Source organism: Mesoplodon mirus, assembly GCF_964341445.2.
Source record: "Mesoplodon mirus genome assembly, chromosome: 1".
Classification (NCBI taxonomy): domain Eukaryota; kingdom Metazoa; phylum Chordata; class Mammalia; order Artiodactyla; family Ziphiidae; genus Mesoplodon; species Mesoplodon mirus.
Genome location: NC_138976.1, coordinates 136,119,777 through 136,145,350, shown reverse-complemented (window position 1 = coordinate 136,145,350; position 25,574 = coordinate 136,119,777).

The window sequence follows — 25,574 nt, the reverse complement described above, 5'->3', positions numbered from 1 at the left end:
AATATATACATTGCTATATGGTGAACTAAGCCTTAGGCCAGCAACAATGGAGAGGACCTGACCCTTAGACACGTACAAGTAAGCTGGAATCTTCAAAAGTTCAAATCTTTATAAGTGAAAAGATTTATTAAAATGAATAACCAAGTGTTTTAATTGACATCAGAAGATGAAAACAATAAACCCTGAGAACATAGAAAAAAGATAAATAAAGATATGAGCAGAACTTAATACAACAGAAAACGTATAATATTCAGGTGATTTAGTAAGTCCAAAGAATCTTCTTTGAAAAGAATTAAAAGACACACTTTGATTAAGGAAAACCAAAACATAAGTAAAGAATATACAGAAAGAGTCAGGACAATGTTAGAGCAGAGAATATATGAAATGCCAGTAAATTTGAACATTTCTGTCAAGTGGACCATTTCCTAGCTCCAAAAGTTTACCAACACTGACACAAGAGGAAATCATTTAATGTCATCATGTCTGCCCTTGGCATTCTCGGAACGCCCTGGCCTCAGAATGCAGCCTCTGTAGTCCATGGAAACCTGTGGAGAGGGGGCGGGGCTGAGGGAGGTTGGAACACTGCCCTCACTGAGGGAGTGGGTGTGGCCATCTCTGCTGTGACTGAACAAAGGGCAGGGGAGCAGTGGGCCCAGGGCAGGGCCCTCAGAGCCCGGCAGGCCCAGTGGAGTGTCACAAGCTTTTAGGCCCAGGCCAAAGGGCGCCTTCTTTGTCTGCACAGCTGCCCAAACTCTCACCTTTCCACTCAGGCCGCCCTCTTACTTGAAGTGTGCCTGGAACGTGTTTGCGCAGTACACCGCGCTGCACAGCTAAGCATAGTTCTGGGCATCGTAACTTCCTGCCAGGTGACCGAAGTTTGCAGGCAGATGGGTCCCTGGGACACACGCGGAGGGGCTCCTGCCCGGGTCACAGGCCGCCCACTGCCCCTGCCCCAGATCGGGGGAGGCAATCCAGCCCTGTCTGAGTCCCCTGCCTCTAGAGGGAGTATTGGACCAACACTTGTAGAAAACGGGGTCCTTGCGGGCCACTCGTTGGAGGGACACAAATAAATCTTTGCCGACTTTTTGCTGAAACTTACGAGCGTTCATATCTAAGCCTCTTACAAGGTCAGCTGTTTAGCTAAACATGAGCTCATGATCTAAATTTACACAATAATGAAGAAAGCAGCTACAAGGGGAGACAATCAGCCAAAACCATCAATACCAGAATTAGATTCCCAAGGCCATCCATCAGATGAAGGAATAATCGGGTGCAAGGCAGAAAATATACATAAAACTGGAACTGAAACAAGGCACAAGGATGTTTTCAAAGACTGGTAGGATCTCTAAAACATTTTTCAAGGACATGTCATTGATAAAGCTAAATACTCCAAGGTTGTGTAATACAACAGATTAATCATTGAGAAGAGTGAATTATGCTGTTTTGAAAACTATGGCAGGTCAGATTTTCTGCCTAATTATATAAGAAGATTTCTCTAAAAAATACACATTATTTCAAAGACTTATTGGCTGTGAAATAAGTTAAGGGTATTTCAAATGGCTTGTCTGCAAAGAAAGGTGAGATGTAGGGAATCACAGAAAGTCGAGGGGAAAATAGGTCAATATATACATTGCTGTATGGTGAACTAAGCCTTAGGCCAGCAACAATGGAGAGGACCTGACCCTTAGACACGTACAAGTAAGCTGGAATCTTCAAAAGTTCAAATCTTTATAAGTAAAAAGATTTATTAAAATGAATAACCAAGTGTTTTAATTGACATCAGAAGATGAAAACAATAAACCCTGAGAACATAGAAAAAAGATAAATAAAGATATGAGCAGAACTTAATACAACAGAAAACCTATAAAATTCAGGTGATTTAGTAAGTCCAAAGAATTTTCTTTGAAAAGATTTAAAAGACACACTTTGATTAAGGAAAACCAAAACATAAGTAAAGAATATACAGAAAGAGTCAGGACAATGTTAGAGCAGAGAATATATGAAATGCCAGTTAATTTGAACATTTCTGTAAAGTGCACCATTTCCTAGCTCCTAAAGTTTACCAACACTGACACAAGAGGAAATCATTTAAGGTCATCATGTCTGTCCTTGGCATTCTCGGAACGCCCTGGCCTCAGAATGCAGCCTCTGTAGTCCATGGTAACCTGCGGAGAGGGGTCGGGTCTGAGGCAGGTTGGAACACTGCCCTCACTGAGCGAGTGGGTGTGGCCATCTCTGCTGTGACTGAACAAAGGGCAGGGGAGCAGGGGACCCAGGGCAGGGCCCTCAGAGCCCGGCAGGCCCAGTGGAGTGTCACAAGTTTTTAGGCCCAGGCCAAAGGGCGCCTTCTTTGTCTGCACAGCTGCCCAAACTCTCACCTTTCCACTCAGGCCGCCCTCTTACTTGAAGTGTGTGTGGAACGTGCCCGCGCAGTACACCGCGCTGCACAGCTAAGCATAGTTCTGGGCATCGTAGCTTCCTGCCAGGTGACCGAAGTTTGCAGGCAGATGGGTCCCTGGGACACACGCAGAGGGGCTCCTGCCCGGGTCACAGGCCGCCCACAGCCCCTGCCCCATATCGGGGGCCGCAAATCAGCCCTGTCTGAGTCCCCTGCCTCTAGAGGGATTATTGGACCAACACTTGTAGAAAACGGGGTCCTTGCGGGCCACTCATTGGAGGGACACTAATAAATCTTTGCCGACTTTCTGCTGAAACTTACGAGCGTTCACACCTAAGCCTCTTACAAGGTCAGCTGTTTAGCTAAACATGAGCTCATGATCTAAATTTACACAATAATGAAGAAAGCAGCTACAAGGGGAGACAATCAGCCAAAACCATCAATACCAGAATTAGATTCCAAGGGCCATCCATCAGATGAAGGAATAATCGGGTGCAAGGCAGAAAATATACATAAAACTGGAACTGAAACAAGGCACAAGGATGTTTTCAAAGACTGGTAGGATCTCTAAAACATTTTTCAAGGACATGTCATTGATAAAGCTAAATACTCCAAGGTTGTGTAATACAACAGATTAATCATTGAGAAGAGAGAAATTATGCTGTTTTGAAAACTATGGCAGGTCAGATTTTCTGCCTAATTATATAAGAAGATTTCTCTAAAAAATACACATTATTTCAAAGATTTATTGGCTGTTAAATACGTTAAGGGTATTTCAAATGGCTTGTCTGCAAAGAAAGGTGAGATGTAGGGAATCACAGAAAGTCGAGGGGAAAATAGGTCAATATATACATTGCTGTATGGTGAACTAAGCCTTAGGCCAGCAACAATGGAGAGGACGTGACCCTTAGACACTTACAAGTAAGCTGGAATCTTCAAAAGTTCAAATCTTTATAAGTAAAAAGATTTATTAAAATGAATAACCAAGTGTTTTAATTGACATCAGAAGATGAAAACAATAAACCCTGAGAACATGGAGAAAAGATATATAAAGATATGAGCAGAACTTAATACAACAGAAAACGTATAAAATTCAGGTGATTTAGTAAGTCCAAAGAATCTTCTTTGAAAAGATTTAAAAGACACACTTTGATTAAGGAAAACCAAAACATAAGTAAAGAATACACAGAAAGAGTCAGGACAATGTTAGAGCAGAAAATATATGAAATGCCAGTAAATTTGAACATTTCTGTAAAGTGGACCATTTCCTAGCTCCTAAAGTTTACCAACACTGACACAAGAGGAAATCATTTAAGGTCATCATGTCTGCCCTTGGCATTCTCGGAATGCCCTGGCCTCAGAATGCAGCCTCTGTAGTCCATGGTAACCTGCGGAGAGGGGGCGGGGCTGAGGGAGTTTGGAACACTGCTCTCACTGAGGGAGTGGGTGTGGCCATTTCTGCTGTGACTGAACAAAGGGCAGGGAAGCAGGGGGCCCAGGGCAGGGCCCTCAGAGCCCGGCAGGCCCAGTGGAGTGTCACAAGCTTTTAGGCCCAGGCCAAAGGGCGCCTTCTTTGTCTGCACAGCTGCCCAAACTCTCACCTTTCCACTCAGGCCACCCTCTTACTTGAAGTGTGTGTGGAACGTGTCCGTGCAGTATACCGCGCTGCACAGCTAAGCATAGGTCTGGGCATCGTAGCTTCCTGCCAGGTGACCGAAGTTCGCAGGCAGATGGGTCCCTGGGACACACGCGGATGGGCTCCTGCCCGGGTCACAGGCCGCCCACTGCCCCTGCCCCAGATCGGGGGCCACAAAGCAGCCCTGTCTGAGTCCCCTGCCTCTAGAGGGAGTATTGGACCAACACTTGTAGGAAACGGGGTCCTTGCGGGCCACTCATTGGAGGGACACAAATAAATCTTTGCCGACTTTCTGCTGAAACTTACGAGCGTTCACACCTAAGCCTCTTACAAGGTCAGCTGTTTAGCTAAACATGAGCTCATGATCTAAATTTACACAGTAATGAAAAAGCAGCTACAAGGGGAGACAATCAGCCAAAACCATCAATACCAGAAATAGATTCCCAAGGCCATCCATCAGATGTAGGAATAATCGGGTGCAAGGCAGAAAATATACATAAAACTGGAACTGAAACAAGGCACAAGGATGTTTTCAAAGACTGGTAGGATCTCTAAAACATTTTTCAAGGACATGTCATTGATAAAGCTAAATACTCCAAGGTTGTGTAATACAACAGATTAATCATTGAGAAGAGTGAAATTATGCTGTTTTGAAAACTATGGCAGGTCAGATTTTCTGCCTAATTATAGAAGAAGATTTCTCTAAAAAATACACATTATTTCAAAGACTTATTGGCTGTGAAATAAGTTAAGGGTATTTCAAATGGCTTGTCTGCAAAGAAAGGTGAGATGTAGGGAATCACAGAAAGTCGAGGGGAAAATAGGTCAATATATACATTGCTATATGGTGAACTAAGCCTTAGGCCAGCAACAATGGAGAGGACCTGACCCTTAGACACGTACAAGTAAGCTGGAATCTTCAAAAGTTCAAATCTTTATAAGTGAAAAGATTTATTAAAATGAATAACCAAGTGTTTTAATTGACATCAGAAGATGAAAACAATAAACCCTGAGAACATAGAAAAAAGATAAATAAAGATATGAGCAGAACTTAATACAACAGAAAACGTATAATATTCAGGTGATTTAGTAAGTCCAAAGAATCTTCTTTGAAAAGAATTAAAAGACACACTTTGATTAAGGAAAACCAAAACATAAGTAAAGAATATACAGAAAGAGTCAGGACAATGTTAGAGCAGAGAATATATGAAATGCCAGTAAATTTGAACATTTCTGTCAAGTGGACCATTTCCTAGCTCCAAAAGTTTACCAACACTGACACAAGAGGAAATCATTTAATGTCATCATGTCTGCCCTTGGCATTCTCGGAACGCCCTGGCCTCAGAATGCAGCCTCTGTAGTCCATGGAAACCTGTGGAGAGGGGGCGGGGCTGAGGGAGGTTGGAACACTGCCCTCACTGAGGGAGTGGGTGTGGCCATCTCTGCTGTGACTGAACAAAGGGCAGGGGAGCAGTGGGCCCAGGGCAGGGCCCTCAGAGCCCGGCAGGCCCAGTGGAGTGTCACAAGCTTTTAGGCCCAGGCCAAAGGGCGCCTTCTTTGTCTGCACAGCTGCCCAAACTCTCACCTTTCCACTCAGGCCGCCCTCTTACTTGAAGTGTGCCTGGAACGTGTTTGCGCAGTACACCGCGCTGCACAGCTAAGCATAGTTCTGGGCATCGTAACTTCCTGCCAGGTGACCGAAGTTTGCAGGCAGATGGGTCCCTGGGACACACGCGGAGGGGCTCCTGCCCGGGTCACAGGCCGCCCACTGCCCCTGCCCCAGATCGGGGGAGGCAATCCAGCCCTGTCTGAGTCCCCTGCCTCTAGAGGGAGTATTGGACCAACACTTGTAGAAAACGGGGTCCTTGCGGGCCACTCGTTGGAGGGACACAAATAAATCTTTGCCGACTTTTTGCTGAAACTTACGAGCGTTCATATCTAAGCCTCTTACAAGGTCAGCTGTTTAGCTAAACATGAGCTCATGATCTAAATTTACACAATAATGAAGAAAGCAGCTACAAGGGGAGACAATCAGCCAAAACCATCAATACCAGAATTAGATTCCCAAGGCCATCCATCAGATGAAGGAATAATCGGGTGCAAGGCAGAAAATATACATAAAACTGGAACTGAAACAAGGCACAAGGATGTTTTCAAAGACTGGTAGGATCTCTAAAACATTTTTCAAGGACATGTCATTGATAAAGCTAAATACTCCAAGGTTGTGTAATACAACAGATTAATCATTGAGAAGAGTGAATTATGCTGTTTTGAAAACTATGGCAGGTCAGATTTTCTGCCTAATTATATAAGAAGATTTCTCTAAAAAATACACATTATTTCAAAGACTTATTGGCTGTGAAATAAGTTAAGGGTATTTCAAATGGCTTGTCTGCAAAGAAAGGTGAGATGTAGGGAATCACAGAAAGTCGAGGGGAAAATAGGTCAATATATACATTGCTGTATGGTGAACTAAGCCTTAGGCCAGCAACAATGGAGAGGACCTGACCCTTAGACACGTACAAGTAAGCTGGAATCTTCAAAAGTTCAAATCTTTATAAGTAAAAAGATTTATTAAAATGAATAACCAAGTGTTTTAATTGACATCAGAAGATGAAAACAATAAACCCTGAGAACATAGAAAAAAGATAAATAAAGATATGAGCAGAACTTAATACAACAGAAAACCTATAAAATTCAGGTGATTTAGTAAGTCCAAAGAATTTTCTTTGAAAAGATTTAAAAGACACACTTTGATTAAGGAAAACCAAAACATAAGTAAAGAATATACAGAAAGAGTCAGGACAATGTTAGAGCAGAGAATATATGAAATGCCAGTTAATTTGAACATTTCTGTAAAGTGCACCATTTCCTAGCTCCTAAAGTTTACCAACACTGACACAAGAGGAAATCATTTAAGGTCATCATGTCTGTCCTTGGCATTCTCGGAACGCCCTGGCCTCAGAATGCAGCCTCTGTAGTCCATGGTAACCTGCGGAGAGGGGTCGGGTCTGAGGCAGGTTGGAACACTGCCCTCACTGAGCGAGTGGGTGTGGCCATCTCTGCTGTGACTGAACAAAGGGCAGGGGAGCAGGGGACCCAGGGCAGGGCCCTCAGAGCCCGGCAGGCCCAGTGGAGTGTCACAAGTTTTTAGGCCCAGGCCAAAGGGCGCCTTCTTTGTCTGCACAGCTGCCCAAACTCTCACCTTTCCACTCAGGCCGCCCTCTTACTTGAAGTGTGTGTGGAACGTGCCCGCGCAGTACACCGCGCTGCACAGCTAAGCATAGTTCTGGGCATCGTAGCTTCCTGCCAGGTGACCGAAGTTTGCAGGCAGATGGGTCCCTGGGACACACGCAGAGGGGCTCCTGCCCGGGTCACAGGCCGCCCACAGCCCCTGCCCCATATCGGGGGCCGCAAATCAGCCCTGTCTGAGTCCCCTGCCTCTAGAGGGATTATTGGACCAACACTTGTAGAAAACGGGGTCCTTGCGGGCCACTCATTGGAGGGACACTAATAAATCTTTGCCGACTTTCTGCTGAAACTTACGAGCGTTCACACCTAAGCCTCTTACAAGGTCAGCTGTTTAGCTAAACATGAGCTCATGATCTAAATTTACACAATAATGAAGAAAGCAGCTACAAGGGGAGACAATCAGCCAAAACCATCAATACCAGAATTAGATTCCAAGGGCCATCCATCAGATGAAGGAATAATCGGGTGCAAGGCAGAAAATATACATAAAACTGGAACTGAAACAAGGCACAAGGATGTTTTCAAAGACTGGTAGGATCTCTAAAACATTTTTCAAGGACATGTCATTGATAAAGCTAAATACTCCAAGGTTGTGTAATACAACAGATTAATCATTGAGAAGAGAGAAATTATGCTGTTTTGAAAACTATGGCAGGTCAGATTTTCTGCCTAATTATATAAGAAGATTTCTCTAAAAAATACACATTATTTCAAAGATTTATTGGCTGTTAAATACGTTAAGGGTATTTCAAATGGCTTGTCTGCAAAGAAAGGTGAGATGTAGGGAATCACAGAAAGTCGAGGGGAAAATAGGTCAATATATACATTGCTGTATGGTGAACTAAGCCTTAGGCCAGCAACAATGGAGAGGACGTGACCCTTAGACACTTACAAGTAAGCTGGAATCTTCAAAAGTTCAAATCTTTATAAGTAAAAAGATTTATTAAAATGAATAACCAAGTGTTTTAATTGACATCAGAAGATGAAAACAATAAACCCTGAGAACATGGAGAAAAGATATATAAAGATATGAGCAGAACTTAATACAACAGAAAACGTATAAAATTCAGGTGATTTAGTAAGTCCAAAGAATCTTCTTTGAAAAGATTTAAAAGACACACTTTGATTAAGGAAAACCAAAACATAAGTAAAGAATACACAGAAAGAGTCAGGACAATGTTAGAGCAGAAAATATATGAAATGCCAGTAAATTTGAACATTTCTGTAAAGTGGACCATTTCCTAGCTCCTAAAGTTTACCAACACTGACACAAGAGGAAATCATTTAAGGTCATCATGTCTGCCCTTGGCATTCTCGGAATGCCCTGGCCTCAGAATGCAGCCTCTGTAGTCCATGGTAACCTGCGGAGAGGGGGCGGGGCTGAGGGAGTTTGGAACACTGCTCTCACTGAGGGAGTGGGTGTGGCCATTTCTGCTGTGACTGAACAAAGGGCAGGGAAGCAGGGGGCCCAGGGCAGGGCCCTCAGAGCCCGGCAGGCCCAGTGGAGTGTCACAAGCTTTTAGGCCCAGGCCAAAGGGCGCCTTCTTTGTCTGCACAGCTGCCCAAACTCTCACCTTTCCACTCAGGCCACCCTCTTACTTGAAGTGTGTGTGGAACGTGTCCGTGCAGTATACCGCGCTGCACAGCTAAGCATAGGTCTGGGCATCGTAGCTTCCTGCCAGGTGACCGAAGTTCGCAGGCAGATGGGTCCCTGGGACACACGCGGATGGGCTCCTGCCCGGGTCACAGGCCGCCCACTGCCCCTGCCCCAGATCGGGGGCCACAAAGCAGCCCTGTCTGAGTCCCCTGCCTCTAGAGGGAGTATTGGACCAACACTTGTAGGAAACGGGGTCCTTGCGGGCCACTCATTGGAGGGACACAAATAAATCTTTGCCGACTTTCTGCTGAAACTTACGAGCGTTCACACCTAAGCCTCTTACAAGGTCAGCTGTTTAGCTAAACATGAGCTCATGATCTAAATTTACACAATATTGAAGAAAGCAGCTACAAGGGGAGACAATCAGCCAAAACCATCAATACCAGAATTAGATTCCCAAGGCCATCCATCAGATGTAGGAATAATCGGGTGCAAGGCAGAAAATATACATCAAACTGGAACTGAAACAAGGCACAAGGATGTTTTCAAAGACTGGTAGGATCTCTAAAACATTTTTCAAGGACATGTCATTGATAAAGCTAAATACTCCAAGGTTGTGTAATACAACAGATTAATCATTGAGAAGAGTGAAATTATGCTGTTTTGAAAACTATGGCAGGTCAGATTTTCTGCCTAATTATATAAGAAGATTTCGCTAAAAAATACACATTATTTCAAAGACTTATTGGCTGTGAAATAAGTTAAAGGTATTTCAAATGGCTTGTCTGCAAAGAAAGGTGAGACGTAGGGAATCACAGAAAGTCGAGGGGAAAATAGGTCAATATATACATTGCTATATGGTGAACTAAGCCTTAGGCCAGCAACAATGGAGAGGACCTGACCCTTAGACACGTACAAGTTAGCTGGAATCTTCAAAAGTTCAAATCTTTATAAGTGAAAAGATTTATTAAAATGAATAACCAAGTGTTTTAATTGACATCAGAAGATGAAAACAATAAACCCTGAGAACATAGAAAAAAGATAAATAAAGATATGAGCAGAACTTAATACAACAGAAAACGTATAATATTCAGGTGATTTAGTAAGTCCAAAGAATCTTCTTTGAAAAGAATTAAAAGACACACTTTGACTAAGGAAAACCAAAACATAAGTAAAGAATATACAGAAAGAGTCAGGACAATGTTAGAGCAGAGAATATATGAAATGCCAGTAAATTTGAACATTTCTGTAAAGTGGACCATTTCCTAGCTCCAAAAGTTTACCAACACTGACACAAGAGGAAATCATTTAATGTCATCATGTCTGCCCTTGGCATTCTCGGAACGCCCTGGCCTCAGAATGCAGCCTCTGTAGTCCATGGAAACCTGTGGAGAGGGGGCGGGGCTGAGGGAGGTTGGAACACTGCCCTCACTGAGGGAGTGGGTGTGGCCATCTCTGCTGTGACTGAACAAAGGGCAGGGGAGCAGTGGGCCCAGGGCAGGGCCCTCAAAGCCCGGCAGGCCCAGTGGAGTGTCACAAGCTTTTAGGCCCAGGCCAAAGGGCGCCTTCTTTGTCTGCACAGCTGCCCAAACTCTCACCTTTCCACTCAGGCCGCCCTCTTACTTGAAGTGTGCGTGGAACGTGTTTGCGCAGTACACCGCGCTGCACAGCTAAACATAGTTCTGGGCATCGTAACTTCCTGCCAGGTGACCAAAGTTTGCAGGCAGATGGGTCCCTGGGACACACGCGGAGGGGCTCCTGCCCGGGTCACAGGCCGCCCACTGCCCCTGCCCCAAATCGGGGGACTCAAACCAGCCCTGTCTGAGTCCCCTGCCTCTAGAGGGAGTATTGGACCAACACTTGTAGAAAACAGGGTCCTTGCGGGCCACTCGTTGGAGGGACACAAATAAATCTTTGCCGACTTTTTGCTGAAACTTACGAGCGTTCATATCTAAGCCTCTTACAAGGTCAGCTGTTTAGCTAAACATGAGCTCATGATCTAAATTTACACAATAATGAAGAAAGCAGCTACAAGGGGAGACAATCAGCCAAAACCATCAATACCAGAATTAGATTCCCAAGGCCATCCATCAGATGAAGGAATAATCGGGTGCAAGGCAGAAAATATACATAAAACTGGAACTGAAACAAGGCACAAGGATGTTTTCAAAGACTGGTAGGATCTCTAAAACATTTTTCAAGGACATGTCATTGATAAAGCTAAATACTCCAAGGTTGTGTAATACAACAGATTAATCATTGAGAAGAGTGAATTATGCTGTTTTGAAAACTATGGCAGGTCAGATTTTCTGCCTAATTATATAAGAAGATTTCTCTAAAAAATACACATTATTTCAAAGACTTATTGGCTGTGAAATAAGTTAAGGGTATTTCAAATGGCTTGTCTGCAAAGAAAGGTGAGATGTAGGGAATCACAGAAAGTCGAGGGGAAAATAGGTCAATATATACATTGCTGTATGGTGAACTAAGCCTTAGGCCAGCAACAATGGAGAGGACCTGACCCTTAGACACGTACAAGTAAGCTGGAATCTTCAAAAGTTCAAATCTTTATAAGTAAAAAGATTTATTAAAATGAAAAACCAAGTGTTTTAATTGACATCAGAAGATGAAAACAATAAACCCTGAGAACATAGAAAAAAGATAAATAAAGATATGAGCAGAATTTAATACAACAGAAAACGTATAAAATTCAGGTGATTTAGTAAGTCCAAAGAATTTTCTTTGAAAAGATTTAAAAGACACACTTTGATTAAGGAAAACCAAAACATAAGTAAAGAATATACAGAAAGAGTCAGGACAATGTTAGAGCAGAGAATATATGAAATGCCAGTTAATTTGAACATTTCTGTAAAGTGCACCATTTCCTAGCTCCTAAAGTTTACCAACACTGACACAAGAGGAAATCATTTAAGGTCATCATGTTTGTCCTTGGCATTCTCGGAACGCCCTGGCCTCAGAATGCAGCCTCTGTTGTCCATGGTAACCTGCGGAGAGGGGTCGGGTCTGAGGCATGTTGGAACACTGCCCTCACTGAGCGAGTGGGTGTGGCCATCTCTGCTGTGACTGAACAAAGGGCAGGGGAGCAGGGGGCCCAGGGCAGGGCCCTCAGAGCCCGGCAGGCCCAGTGGAGTGTCACAAGTTTTTAGGCCCAGGCCAAAGGGCGCCTTCTTTGTCTGCACAGCTGCCCAAACTCTCACCTTTCCACTCAGGCCGCCCTCTTACTTGAAGTGTGTGTGGAACGTGTCCGCGCAGTACACCGCGCTGCACAGCTAAGCATAGTTCTGGGCATCGTAGCTTCCTGCCAGGTGACCGAAGTTTGCAGGCAGATGGGTCCCTGGGACACACGCAGAGGGGCTCCTGCCCGGGTCACAGGCCGCCCACAGCCCCTGCCCCATATCGGGGGCCGCAAATCAGCCCTGTCTGAGTCCCCTGCCTCTAGAGGGAGTATTGGACCAACACTTGTAGAAAACGGGGTCCTTGCGGGCCACTCATTGGAGGGACACTAATAAATCTTTGCCGACTTTCTGCTGAAACTTACGAGCGTTCACACCTAAGCCTCTTACAAGGTCAGCTGTTTAGCTAAACATGAGCTCATGATCTAAATTTACACAATAATGAAGAAAGCAGCTACAAGGGGAGACAATCAGCCAAAACCATCAATACCAGAATTAGATTCCAAGGGCCATCCATCAGATGAAGGAATAATCGGGTGCAAGGCAGAAAATATACATAAAACTGGAACTGAAACAAGGCACAAGGATGTTTTCAAAGACTGATAGGATCTCTAACACATTTTACAAGAACATGTCATTGATAAAGCTAAATACTCCAAGGTTGTGTAATACAACAGATTAATCATTGAGAAGAGTGAATTATGCTGTTTTGAAAACTATGGCAGGTCAGATTTTCTGCCTAATTATAGAAGAAGATTTCTCTAAAAAATACACATTATTTCAAAGACTTATTGGCTGTGAAATAAGTTAAGGGTATTTCAAATGGCTTGTCTGCAAAGAAAGGTGAGATGTAGGGAATCACAGAAAGTCGAGGGGAAAATAGGTCAATATATACATTGCTGTATGGTGAACTAAGCCTTAGGCCAGCAACAATGGAGAGGACCTGACCCTTAGACACGTACAAGTAAGCTGGAATCTTCAAAAGTTCAAATCTTTATAAGTAAAAAGATTTATTAAAATGAATAACCAAGTGTTTTAATTGACATCAGAAGATGAAAACAATAAACCCTGAGAACATAGAAAAAAGATAAATAAAGATATGAGCAGAACTTAATACAACAGAAAACCTATAAAATTCAGGTGATTTAGTAAGTCCAAAGAATTTTCTTTGAAAAGATTTAAAAGACACACTTTGATTAAGGAAAACCAAAACATAAGTAAAGAATATACAGAAAGAGTCAGGACAATGTTAGAGCAGAGAATATATGAAATGCCAGTTAATTTGAACATTTCTGTAAAGTGCACCATTTCCTAGCTCCTAAAGTTTACCAACACTGACACAAGAGGAAATCATTTAAGGTCATCATGTCTGTCCTTGGCATTCTCGGAACGCCCTGGCCTCAGAATGCAGCCTCTGTAGTCCATGGTAACCTGCGGAGAGGGGTCGGGTCTGAGGCAGGTTGGAACACTGCCCTCACTTAGCGAGTGGGTGTGGCCATCTCTGCTGTGACTGAACAAAGGGCAGGGGAGCAGGGGGCCCAGGGCAGGGCCCTCAGAGCCCGGCAGGCCCAGTGGAGTGTCACAAGTTTTTAGGCCCAGGCCAAAGGGCGCCTTCTTTGTCTGCACAGCTGCCCAAACTCTCACCTTTCCACTCAGGCCGCCCTCTTACTTGAAGTGTGTGTGGAACGTGCCCGCGCAGTACACCGCGCTGCACAGCTAAGCATAGTTCTGGGCATCGTAGCTTCCTGCCAGGTGACCGAAGTTTGCAGGCAGATGGGTCCCTGGGACACACGCAGAGGGGCTCCTGCCCGGGTCACAGGCCGCCCACAGCCCCTGCCCCATATCGGGGGCCGCAAATCAGCCCTGTCTGAGTCCCCTGCCTCTAGAGGGATTATTGGACCAACACTTGTAGAAAACGGGGTCCTTGCGGGCCACTCATTGGAGGGACACTAATAAATCTTTGCCGACTTTCTGCTGAAACTTACGAGCGTTCACACCTAAGCCTCTTACAAGGTCAGCTGTTTAGCTAAACATGAGCTCATGATCTAAATTTACACAATAATGAAGAAAGCAGCTACAAGGGGAGACAATCAGCCAAAACCATCAATACCAGAATTAGATTCCAAGGGCCATCCATCAGATGAAGGAATAATCGGGTGCAAGGCAGAAAATATACATAAAACTGGAACTGAAACAAGGCACAAGGATGTTTTCAAAGACTGGTAGGATCTCTAACACATTTTTCAAGGACATGTCATTGATAAAGCTAAATACTCCAAGGTTGTGTAATACAACAGATTAATCATTGAGAAGAGTGAAATTATGCTGTTTTGAAAACTATGGCAGGTCAGATTTTCTGCCTAATTATAGAAGAAGATTTCTCTAAAAAATACACTTTATTTCAAAGACTTATTGGCTGTGAAATAAGTTAAGGGTATTTCAAATGGCTTGTCTGCAAAGAAAGGTGAGATGTAGGGAATCACAGAAAGTCGAGGGGAAAATAGGTCAATATATACATTGCTGTATGGTGAACTAAGCCTTAGGCCAGCAACAATGGAGAGGACGTGACCCTTAGACACTTACAAGTAAGCTGGAATCTTCAAAAGTTCAAATCTTTATAAGTAAAAAGATTTATTAAAATGAATAACCAAGTGTTTTAATTGACATCAGAAGATGAAAACAATAAACCCTGAGAACATGGAGAAAAGATATATAAAGATATGAGCAGAACTTAATACAACAGAAAACGTATAAAATTCAGGTGATTTAGTAAGTCCAAAGAATCTTCTTTGAAAAGATTTAAAAGACACACTTTGATTAAGGAAAACCAAAACATAAGTAAAGAATACACAGAAAGAGTCAGGACAATGTTAGAGCAGAAAATATATGAAATGCCAGTAAATTTGAACATTTCTGTAAAGTGGACCATTTCCTAGCTCCTAAAGTTTACCAACACTGACACAAGAGGAAATCATTTAAGGTCATCATGTCTGCCCTTGGCATTCTCGGAATGCCCTGGCCTCAGAATGCAGCCTCTGTAGTCCATGGTAACCTGCGGAGAGGGGGCGGGGCTGAGGGAGTTTGGAACACTGCTCTCACTGAGGGAGTGGGTGTGGCCATTTCTGCTGTGACTGAACAAAGGGCAGGGAAGCAGGGGGCCCAGGGCAGGGCCCTCAGAGCCCGGCAGGCCCAGTGGAGTGTCACAAGCTTTTAGGCCCAGGCCAAAGGGCGCCTTCTTTGTCTGCACAGCTGCCCAAACTCTCACCTTTCCACTCAGGCCACCCTCTTACTTGAAGTGTGTGTGGAACGTGTCCGTGCAGTATACCGCGCTGCACAGCTAAGCATAGGTCTGGGCATCGTAGCTTCCTGCCAGGTGACCGAAGTTCGCAGGCAGATGGGTCCCTGGGACACACGCGGATGGGCTCCTGCCCGGGTCACAGGCCGCCCACTGCCCCTGCCCCAGATCGGGGGCCACAAAGCAGCCCTGTCTGAGTCCCCTGCCTCTAGAGGGAGTATTGGACCAACACTTGTAGGAAACGGGGTCCTTGCGGGCCACTCATTGGAGGGACACAAATAAATCTTTGCCGACTTTCTGCTGAAACTTACGAGCGTTCACACCTAAGCCTCTTACAAGGTCAGCTGTTTAGCTAAACATGAGCTCATGATCTAAATTTACACAATATTGAAGAAAGCAGCTACAAGGGGAGACAATCAGCCAAAACCATCAATACCAGAATTAGATTCCCAAGGCCATCCATCAGATGTAGGAATAATCGGGTGCAAGGCAGAAAATATACATAAAACTGGAACTGAAACAAGGCACAAGGATGTTTTCAAAGACTGGTAGGATCTCTAAAACATTTTTCAAGGACATGTCATTGATAAAGCTAAATACTCCAAGGTTGTGTAATACAACAGATTAATCATTGAGAAGAGTGAAATTATGCTGTTTTGAAAACTATGGCAGGTCAGATTTTCTGCCTAATTATATAAGAAGATTTCGCTAAAAAATACACATTATTTCAAAGACTTATTGGCTGTGAAATAAGTTAAAGGTATTTCAAATGGCTTGTCTGCAAAGAAAGGTGAGATGTAGGGAATCACAGAAAGTCGAGGGGAAAATAGGTCAATATATACATTGCTATATGGTGAACTAAGCCTTAGGCCAGCAACAATGGAGAGGACCTGACCCTTAGACACGTACAAGTTAGCTGGAATCTTCAAAAGTTCAAATCTTTATAAGTGAAAAGATTTATTAAAATGAATAACCAAGTGTTTTAATTGACATCAGAAGATGAAAACAATAAACCCTGAGAACATAGAAAAAAGATAAATAAAGATATGAGCAGAACTTAATACAACAGAAAACGTATAATATTCAGGTGATTTAGTAAGTCCAAAGAATCTTCTTTGAAAAGAATTAAAAGACACACTTTGATTAAGGAAAACCAAAACATAAGTAAAGAATATACAGAAAGAGTCAGGACAATGTTAGAGCAGAGAATATATGAAATGCCAGTAAATTTGAACATTTCTGTAAAGTGGACCATTTCCTAGCTCCAAAAGTTTACCAACACTGACACAAGAGGAAATCATTTAATGTCATCATGTCTGCCCTTGGCATTCTCGGAACGCCCTGGCCTCAGAATGCAGCCTCTGTAGTCCATGGAAACCTGTGGAGAGGGGGCGGGGCTGAGGGAGGTTGGAACACTGCCCTCACTGAGGGAGTGGGTGTGGCCATCTCTGCTGTGACTGAACAAAGGGCAGGGGAGCAGTGGGCCCAGGGCAGGGCCCTCAAAGCCCGGCAGGCCCAGTGGAGTGTCACAAGCTTTTAGGCCCAGGCCAAAGGGCGCCTTCTTTGTCTGCACAGCTGCCCAAACTCTCACCTTTCCACTCAGGCCGCCCTCTTACTTGAAGTGTGCGTGGAACGTGTTTGCGCAGTACACCGCGCTGTACAGCTAAGCATAGTTCTGGGCATCGTAACTTCCTGCCAGGTGACCAAAGTTTGCAGGCAGATGGGTCCCTGGGACACACGCGGAGGGGCTCCTGCCCGGGTCACAGGCCGCCCACTGCCCCTGCCCCAGATCGGGGGACGCAAACCAGCCCTGTCTGAGTCCCCTGCCTCTAGAGGGAGTATTGGACCAACACTTGTAGAAAACAGGGTCCTTGCGGGCCACTCGTTGGAGGGACACAAATAAATCTTTGCCGACTTTTTGCTGAAACTTACGAGCGTTCATATCTAAGCCTCTTACAAGGTCAGCTGTTTAGCTAAACATGAGCTCATGATCTAAATTTACACAATAATGAAGAAAGCAGCTACAAGGGGAGACAATCAGCCAAAACCATCAATACCAGAATTAGATTCCCAAGGCCATCCATCAGATGAAGGAATAATCGGGTGCAAGGCAGAAAATATACATAAAACTGGAACTGAAACAAGGCACAAGGATGTTTTCAAAGACTGGTAGGATCTCTAAAACATTTTTCAAGGACATGTCATTGATAAAGCTAAATACTCCAAGGTTGTGTAATACAACAGATTAATCATTGAGAAGAGTGAATTATGCTGTTTTGAAAACTATGGCAGGTCAGATTTTCTGCCTAATTATATAAGAAGATTTCTCTAAAAAATACACATTATTTCAAAGACTTATTGGCTGTGAAATAAGTTAAGGGTATTTCAAATGGCTTGTCTGCAAAGAAAGGTGAGATGTAGGGAATCACAGAAAGTCGAGGGGAAAATAGGTCAATATATACATTGCTGTATGGTGAACTAAGCCTTAGGCCAGCAACAATGGAGAGGACCTGACCCTTAGACACGTACAAGTAAGCTGGAATCTTCAAAAGTTCAAATCTTTATAAGTAAAAAGATTTATTAAAATGAATAACCAAGTGTTTTAATTGACATCAGAAGATGAAAACAATAAACCCTGAGAACATAGAAAAAAGATAAATAAAGATATGAGCAGAATTTAATACAACAGAAAACGTATAAAATTCAGGTGATTTAGTAAGTCCAAAGAATTTTCTTTGAAAAGATTTAAAAGACACACTTTGATTAAGGAAAACCAAAACATAAGTAAAGAATATACAGAAAGAGTCAGGACAATGTTAGAGCAGAGAATATATGAAATGCCAGTTAATTTGAACATTTCTGTAAAGTGCACCATTTCCTAGCTCCTAAAGTTTACCAACACTGACACAAGAGGAAATCATTTAAGGTCATCATGTTTGTCCTTGGCATTCTCGGAACGCCCTGGCCTCAGAATGCAGCCTCTGTAGTCCATGGTAACCTGCGGAGAGGGGTCGGGTCTGAGGCATGTTGGAACACTGCCCTCACTGAGCGAGTGGGTGTGGCCATCTCTGCTGTGACTGAACAAAGGGCAGGGGAGCAGGGGGCCCAGGGCAGGGCCCTCAGAGCCCGGCAGGCCCAGTGGAGTGTCACAAGTTTTTAGGCCCAGGCCAAAGGGCGCCTTCTTTGTCTGCACAGCTGCCCAAACTCTCACCTTTCCACTCAGGCCGCCCTCTTACTTGAAGTGTGTGTGGAACGTGTCCGCGCAGTACACCGCGCTGCACAGCTAAGCATAGTTCTGGGCATCATAGCTTCCTGCCAGGTGACCGAAGTTTGCAGGCAGATGGGTCCCTGGGACACACGCAGAGGGGCTCCTGCCCGGGTCACAGGCCGCCCACAGCCCCTGCCCCATATCGGGGGCCGCAAATCAGCCCTGTCTGAGTCCCCTGCCTCTAGAGGGAGTATTGGACCAACACTTGTAGAAAACGGGGTCCTTGCGGGCCACTCATTGGAGGGACACTAATAAATCTTTGCCGACTTTCTGCTGAAACTTACGAGCGTTCACACCTAAGCCTCTTACAAGGTCAGCTGTTTAGCTAAACATGAGCTCATGATCTAAATTTACACAATAATGAAGAAAGCAGCTACAAGGGGAGACAATCAGCCAAAACCATCAATACCAGAATTAGATTCCCAGGGCCATCCATCAGATGAAGGAATAATCGGGTGCAAGGCAGAAAATATACATAAAACTGGAACTGAAACAAGGCACAAGGATGTTTTCAAAGACTGGTAGGATCTCTAACACATTTTTCAAGGACATGTCATTGATAAAGCTAAATACTCCAAGGTTGTGTAATACAACAGATTAATCATTGAGAAGAGTGAAATTATGCTGTTTTGAAAACTATGGCAGGTCAGATTTTCTGCCTAATTATAGAAGAAGATTTCTCTAAAAAATACACATTATTTCAAAGACTTATTGGCTGTGAAATAAGTTCAGGGTATTTCAAATGGCTTGTCTGCAAAGAAAGGTGAGATGTAGGGAATCACAGAAAGTCGAGGGGAAAATAGGTCAATATATACATTGCTGTATGGTGAACTAAGCCTTAGGCCAGCAACAATGGAGAGGACCTGACCCTTAGACACTTACAAGTAAGCTGGAATCTTCAAAAGTTCAAATCTTTATAAGTAAAAAGATTTATTAAAATGAATAACCAAGTGTTTTAATTGACATCAGAAAATGAAAACAATAAACCCTGAGAACATGGAGAAAAGATATATAAAGATATGAGCAGAACTTAATACAACAGAAAACGTATAAAATTCAGGTGATTTAGTAAGTCCAAAGAATCTTCTTTGAAAAGATTTAAAAGACACACTTTGATTAAGGAAAACCAAAACATAAGTAAAGAATACACAGAAAGAGTCAGGACAATGTTAGAGCAGAAAATATATGAAATGCCAGTAAATTTGTACATTTCTGTAAAGTGGACCATTTCCTAGCTCCTAAAGTTTACCAACACTGACACAAGAGGAAATCATTTAAGGTCATCATGTCTGCCCTTGGCATTCTCGGAATGCCCTGGCCTCAGAATGCAGCCTCTGTAGTCCATGGTAACCTGCGGAGAGGGGGCGGGGCTGAGGGAGGTTGGAACACTGCTCTCACTGAGGGAGTAGCTGTGGCCATTTCTGCTGTGACTGAACAAAGGGCAGGGAAGCAGGGGGCCCAGGGCAGGGCCCTCAGAGCCCGGCAGGCCCAGTGGAGTGTCACAAGCTTTTAGGCCCAGGCCAAAGGGCGCCTTCTTTTTCTGCACAGCTGCCCAAACTCTCACCTTTCCACTCAGGCCACCCTCTTACTTGAAGTGTGTGTGGAACGTGTCCGTGCAGTATACCGCGCTGCACAGCTAAGCATAGGTCTGGGCATCGTAGCTTCCTGCCAGGTGACCGAAGTTCGCAGGCAGATGGGTCCCTGGGACACACGCGGATGGGCTCCTGCCCGGGTCACAGGCCGCCCACTGCCCCTGCCCCAGATCGGGGGCCACAAAGCAGCCCTGTCTGAGTCCCCTGCCTCTAGAGGGAGTATTGGACCAACACTTGTAGGAAACGGGGTCCTTGCGGGCCACTCATTGGAGGGACACAAATAAATCTTTGCCGACTTTCTGCTGAAACTTACGAGCGTTCACACCTAAGCCTCTTACAAGGTCAGCTGTTTAGCTAAACATGAGCTCATGATCTAAATTTACACAATATTGAAGAAAGCAGCTACAAGGGGAGACAATCAGCCAAAACCATCAATACCAGAATTAGATTCCCAAGGCCATCCATCAGATGTAGGAATAATCGGGTGCAAGGCAGAAAATATACATAAAACTGGAACTGAAACAAGGCACAAGGATGTTTTCAAAGACTGGTAGGATCTCTAAAACATTTTTCAAGGACATGTCATTGATAAAGCTAAATACTCCAAGGTTGTGTAATACAACAGATTAATCATTGAGAAGAGTGAAATTATGCTGTTTTGAAAACTATGGCAGGTCAGATTTTCTGCCTAATTATATAAGAAGATTTCGCTAAAAAATACACATTATTTCAAAGACTTATTGGCTGTGAAATAAGTTAAGGGTATTTCAAGTGGCTTGTCTGCAAAGAAAGGTGAGATGTAGGGAATCACAGAAAGTCGAGGGGAAAATAGGTCAATATATACATTGCTATATGGTGAACTAAGCCTTAGGCCAGCAACAATGGAGAGGACCTGACCCTTAGACACGTACAAGTAAGCTGGAATCTTCAAAAGTTCAAATCTTTATAAGTGAAAAGATTTATTAAAATGAATAACCAAGTGTTTTAATTGACATCAGAAGATGAAAACAATAAACCCTGAGAACATAGAAAAAAGATAAATAAAGATATGAGCAGAACTTAATACAACAGAAAACGTATAATATTCAGGTGATTTAGTAAGTCCAAAGAATCTTCTTTGAAAAGAATTAAAAGACACACTTTGATTAAGGAAAACCAAAACATAAGTAAAGAATATACAGAAAGAGTCAGGACAATGTTAGAGCAGAGAATATATGAAATGCCAGTAAATTTGAACATTTCTGTAAAGTGGACCATTTCCTAGCTCCAAAAGTTTACCAACACTGACACAAGAGGAAATCATTTAATGTCATCATGTCTGCCCTTGGCATTCTCGGAACGCCCTGGCCTCAGAATGCAGCCTCTGTAGTCCATGGTAACCTGTGGAGAGGGGGCGGGGCTGAGGGAGGTTGGAACACTGCCCTCACTGAGGGAGTGGGTGTGGCCATCTCTGCTGTGACTGAACAAAGGGCAGGGGAGCAGTGGGCCCAGGGCAGGGCCCTCAAAGCCCGGCAGGCCCAGTGGAGTGTCACAAGCTTTTAGGCCCAGGCCAAAGGGCGCCTTCTTTGTCTGCACAGCTGCCCAAACTCTCACCTTTCCACTCAGGCCGCCCTCTTACTTGAAGTGTGTGTGGAACGTGTTTGCGCAGTACACCGCGCTGCACAGCTAAGCATAGTTCTGGGCATCGTAACTTCCTGCCAGGTGACCGAAGTTTGCAGGCAGATGGGTCCCTGGGACACACGCGGAGGGGCTCCTGCCCGGGTCACAGGCCGCCCACTGCCCCTGCCCCAGATCGGGGGACGCAAACCAGCCCTGTCTGAGTCCCCTGCCTCTAGAGGGAGTATTGGACCAACACTTGTAGAAAACGGGGTCCTTGCGGGCCACTCGTTGGAGGGACACAAATAAATCTTTGCCGACTTTTTGCTGAAACTTACGAGCGTTCATACCTAAGCCTCTTACAAGGTCAGCTGTTTAGCTAAACATGAGCTCATGATCTAAATTTACACAATAATGAAGAAAGCAGCTACAAGGGGAGACAATCAGCCAAAACCATCAATACCAGAATTAGATTCCCAAGGCCATCCATCAGATGAAGGAATAATCGGGTGCAAGGCAGAAAATATACATAAAACTGGAACTGAAACAAGGCACAAGGATGTTTTCAAAGACTGGTAGGATCTCTAAAACATTTTTCAAGGACATGTCATTGATAAAGCTAAATACTCCAAGGTTGTGTAATACAACAGATTAATCATTGAGAAGAGTGAAATTATGCTGTTTTGAAAACTATATCAGGTCAGATTTTCTGCCTAATTATATAAGAAGATTTCTCTAAAAAATACACATTATTTCAAAGACTTATTGGCTGTGAAATAAGTTAAGGGTATTTCAAATGGCTTGTCTGCAAAGAAAGGTGAGATGTAGGGAATCACAGAAAGTCGAGGGGAAAATAGGTCAATATATACATTGCTGTATGGTGAACTAAGCCTTAGGCCAGCAACAATGGAGAGGACCTGACCCTTAGACACGTACAAGTAAGCTGGAATCTTCAAAAGTTCAAATCTTTATAAGTAAAAAGATTTATTAAAATGAATAACCAAGTGTTTTAATTGACATCTAAGATGAAAACAATAAACCCTGAGAACATAGAAAAAAGATAAATAAAGATATGAGCAGAACTTAATACAACAGAAAACCTATAAAATTCAGGTGATTTAGTAAGTCCAAAGAATTTTCTTTGAAAAGATTTAAAAGACACACTTTGATTAAGGAAAACCAAAACATAAGTAAAGAATATACAGAAAGAGTCAGGACAATGTTAGAGCAGAGAATATATGAAATGCCAGTAAATTTGAACATTTCTGTAAAATGCACCATTTCCTAGCTCCTAAAGTTTACCAACACTGACACAAGAGGAAATCATTTAAGGTCATCATGTCTGCCCTTGGCATTCTCGGAACGCCCTGGCCTCAGAATGCAGCCTCTGTAGTCCATGGTAACCTGCGGAGAGGGGTCGTGTCTGAGGCAGGTTGGAACACTGCCCTCACTGAGCGAGTGGGTGTGGCCATCTCTGCTGTGACTGAACAAAGGGCAGGGGAGCAGGGGGCCCAGGGCAGGGCCCTCAGAGCCCGGCAGGCCCAGTGGAGTGTCACAAGTTTTTAGGCCCAGGCCAAAGGGCGCCTTCTTTGTCTGCACAGCTGCCCAAACTCTCACCTTTCCACTCAGGCCGCCCTCTTACTTGAAGTGTGTGTGGAACGTGTCCGCGCAGTACACTGCGCTGCACAGCTAAGCATAGTTCTGGGCATCGTAGCTTCCTGCCAGCTGACCGAAGTTTGCAGGCAGATGGGTCCCTGGGACACACTCAGAGGGGCTCCTGCCAGGGTCACAGGCCGCCCAGAGCCCCTGCCCCATATCGGGGGCCGCAAATCAGCCCTGTCTGAGTCCCCTGCCTCTAGAGGGAGTATTGGACCAACACTTGTAGAAAACGGGGTCCTTGCGGGCCACTCATTGGAGGGACACTAATAAATCTTTGCCGACTTTCTGCTGAAACTTACGAGCGTTCACACCTAAGCCTCTTACAAGGTCAGCTGTTTAGCTAAACATGAGCTCATGATCTAAATTTACACAATAATGAAGAAAGAAGCTACAAGGGGAGACAATCAGCCAAAACCATCAATACTAGAATTAGATTCCCAGGGCCATCCATCAGATGAAGGAATAATCGGGTGCAAGGCAGAAAATATACATAAAACTGGAACTGAAACAAGGCACAAGGATGTTTTCAAAGACTGGTAGGATCTCTAACACATTTTTCAAGGACATGTCATTGATAAAGCTAAATACTCCAAGGTTGTGTAATACAACAGATTAATCATTGAGAAGAGTGAAATTATGCTGTTTTGAAAACTATGGCAGGTCAGATTTTCTGCCTAATTATAGAAGAAGATTTCTCTAAAAAATACACATTATTTCAAAGACTTATTGGCTGTGAAATAAGTTAAGGGTATTTCAAATGGCTTGTCTGCAAAGAAAGGTGAGATGTAGGGAATCACAGAAAGTCGAGGGGAAAATAGGTCAATATATACATTGCTGTATGGTGAACTAAGCCTTAGGCCAGCAACAATGGAGAGGACCTGACCCTTAGACACGTACAAGTAAGCTGGAATCTTCAAAAGTTCAAATCTTTATAAGTAAAAAGATTTATTAAAATGAATAACCAAGTGTTTTAATTGACATCAGAAGATGAAAACAATAAACCCTGAGAACATAGAGAAAAGATAAATAAAGATATGAGCAGAACTTAATACAACAGAAAACGTATAAAATTGAGGTGATTTAGTAAGTCCAAATAATCTTCTTTGAAAAGATTTAAAAGACACACTTTGATTAAGGAATACAAAAACATAAGTAAAGAATATACAGAAAGAGTCAGGACAATGTTAGAGCAGAGAATATATGAAATGCCAGTAAATTTGAACATTTCTGTAAAGTGGACCATTTCCTAGCTCCTAAAGTTTACCAACTCTGACACAAGAGGAAATCATTTAAGGTCATCATGTCTGCCCTTGGCATTCTCGGAACGCCCTGGGCTCAGAATGCAGCCTCTGTGGTCCATGGTAACCTGCAGAGAGGGGGCGGGGCTGAGGGAGGTTGGAACACTGCCCTCACTGAGGGAGTGGGTGTGGCCATCTCTGCTGTGACTGAACAAAGGGCAGGGGAGCAGGGGGCCCAGGGCAGGGCCCTCAGAGCCCGGCAGGCCCAGTGGAGTGTCACAAGCTTTTAGGCCCAGGCCAAAGGGCGCCTTCTTTGTCTGCACAGCTGCCCAAACTCTCACCTTTCCACTCAGGCCGCCCTCTTACTTGAAGTGTGTGTGGAACGTGTCCGCGCAGTACACCGCGCTGCACAGCTAAGCATAGTTCTGGGCATCGTAGCTTCCTGCAAGGTGACCGAAGTTCGCAGGCAGATGGGACCCTGGGACACACGCGGAGGGGCTCCTGCCCGGGTCACACTCCGCCCACTGCCCCTGCCCCAGATCGGGGGCCGCAAAGCAACCCTGTCTGAGTCCCCTGCCTCTAGAGGGAGTATTGGACCAACACTTGTAGAAAACGGGGTCCTTGCGGGCCACTCATTGGAGGGACACAAATAAATCTTTGCCGACTTTCTGCTGAAACTTACGAGCGTTCACACCTAAGCCTCTTACAAGGTCAGCTGTTTAGCTAAACATGAGCTCATGATCTAAATTTACACAATATTGAAGAAAGCAGCTACAAGGGGAGACAATCAGCCAAAACCATCAATACCAGAATTAGATTCCCAAGGCCATCCATCAGATGTAGGAATAA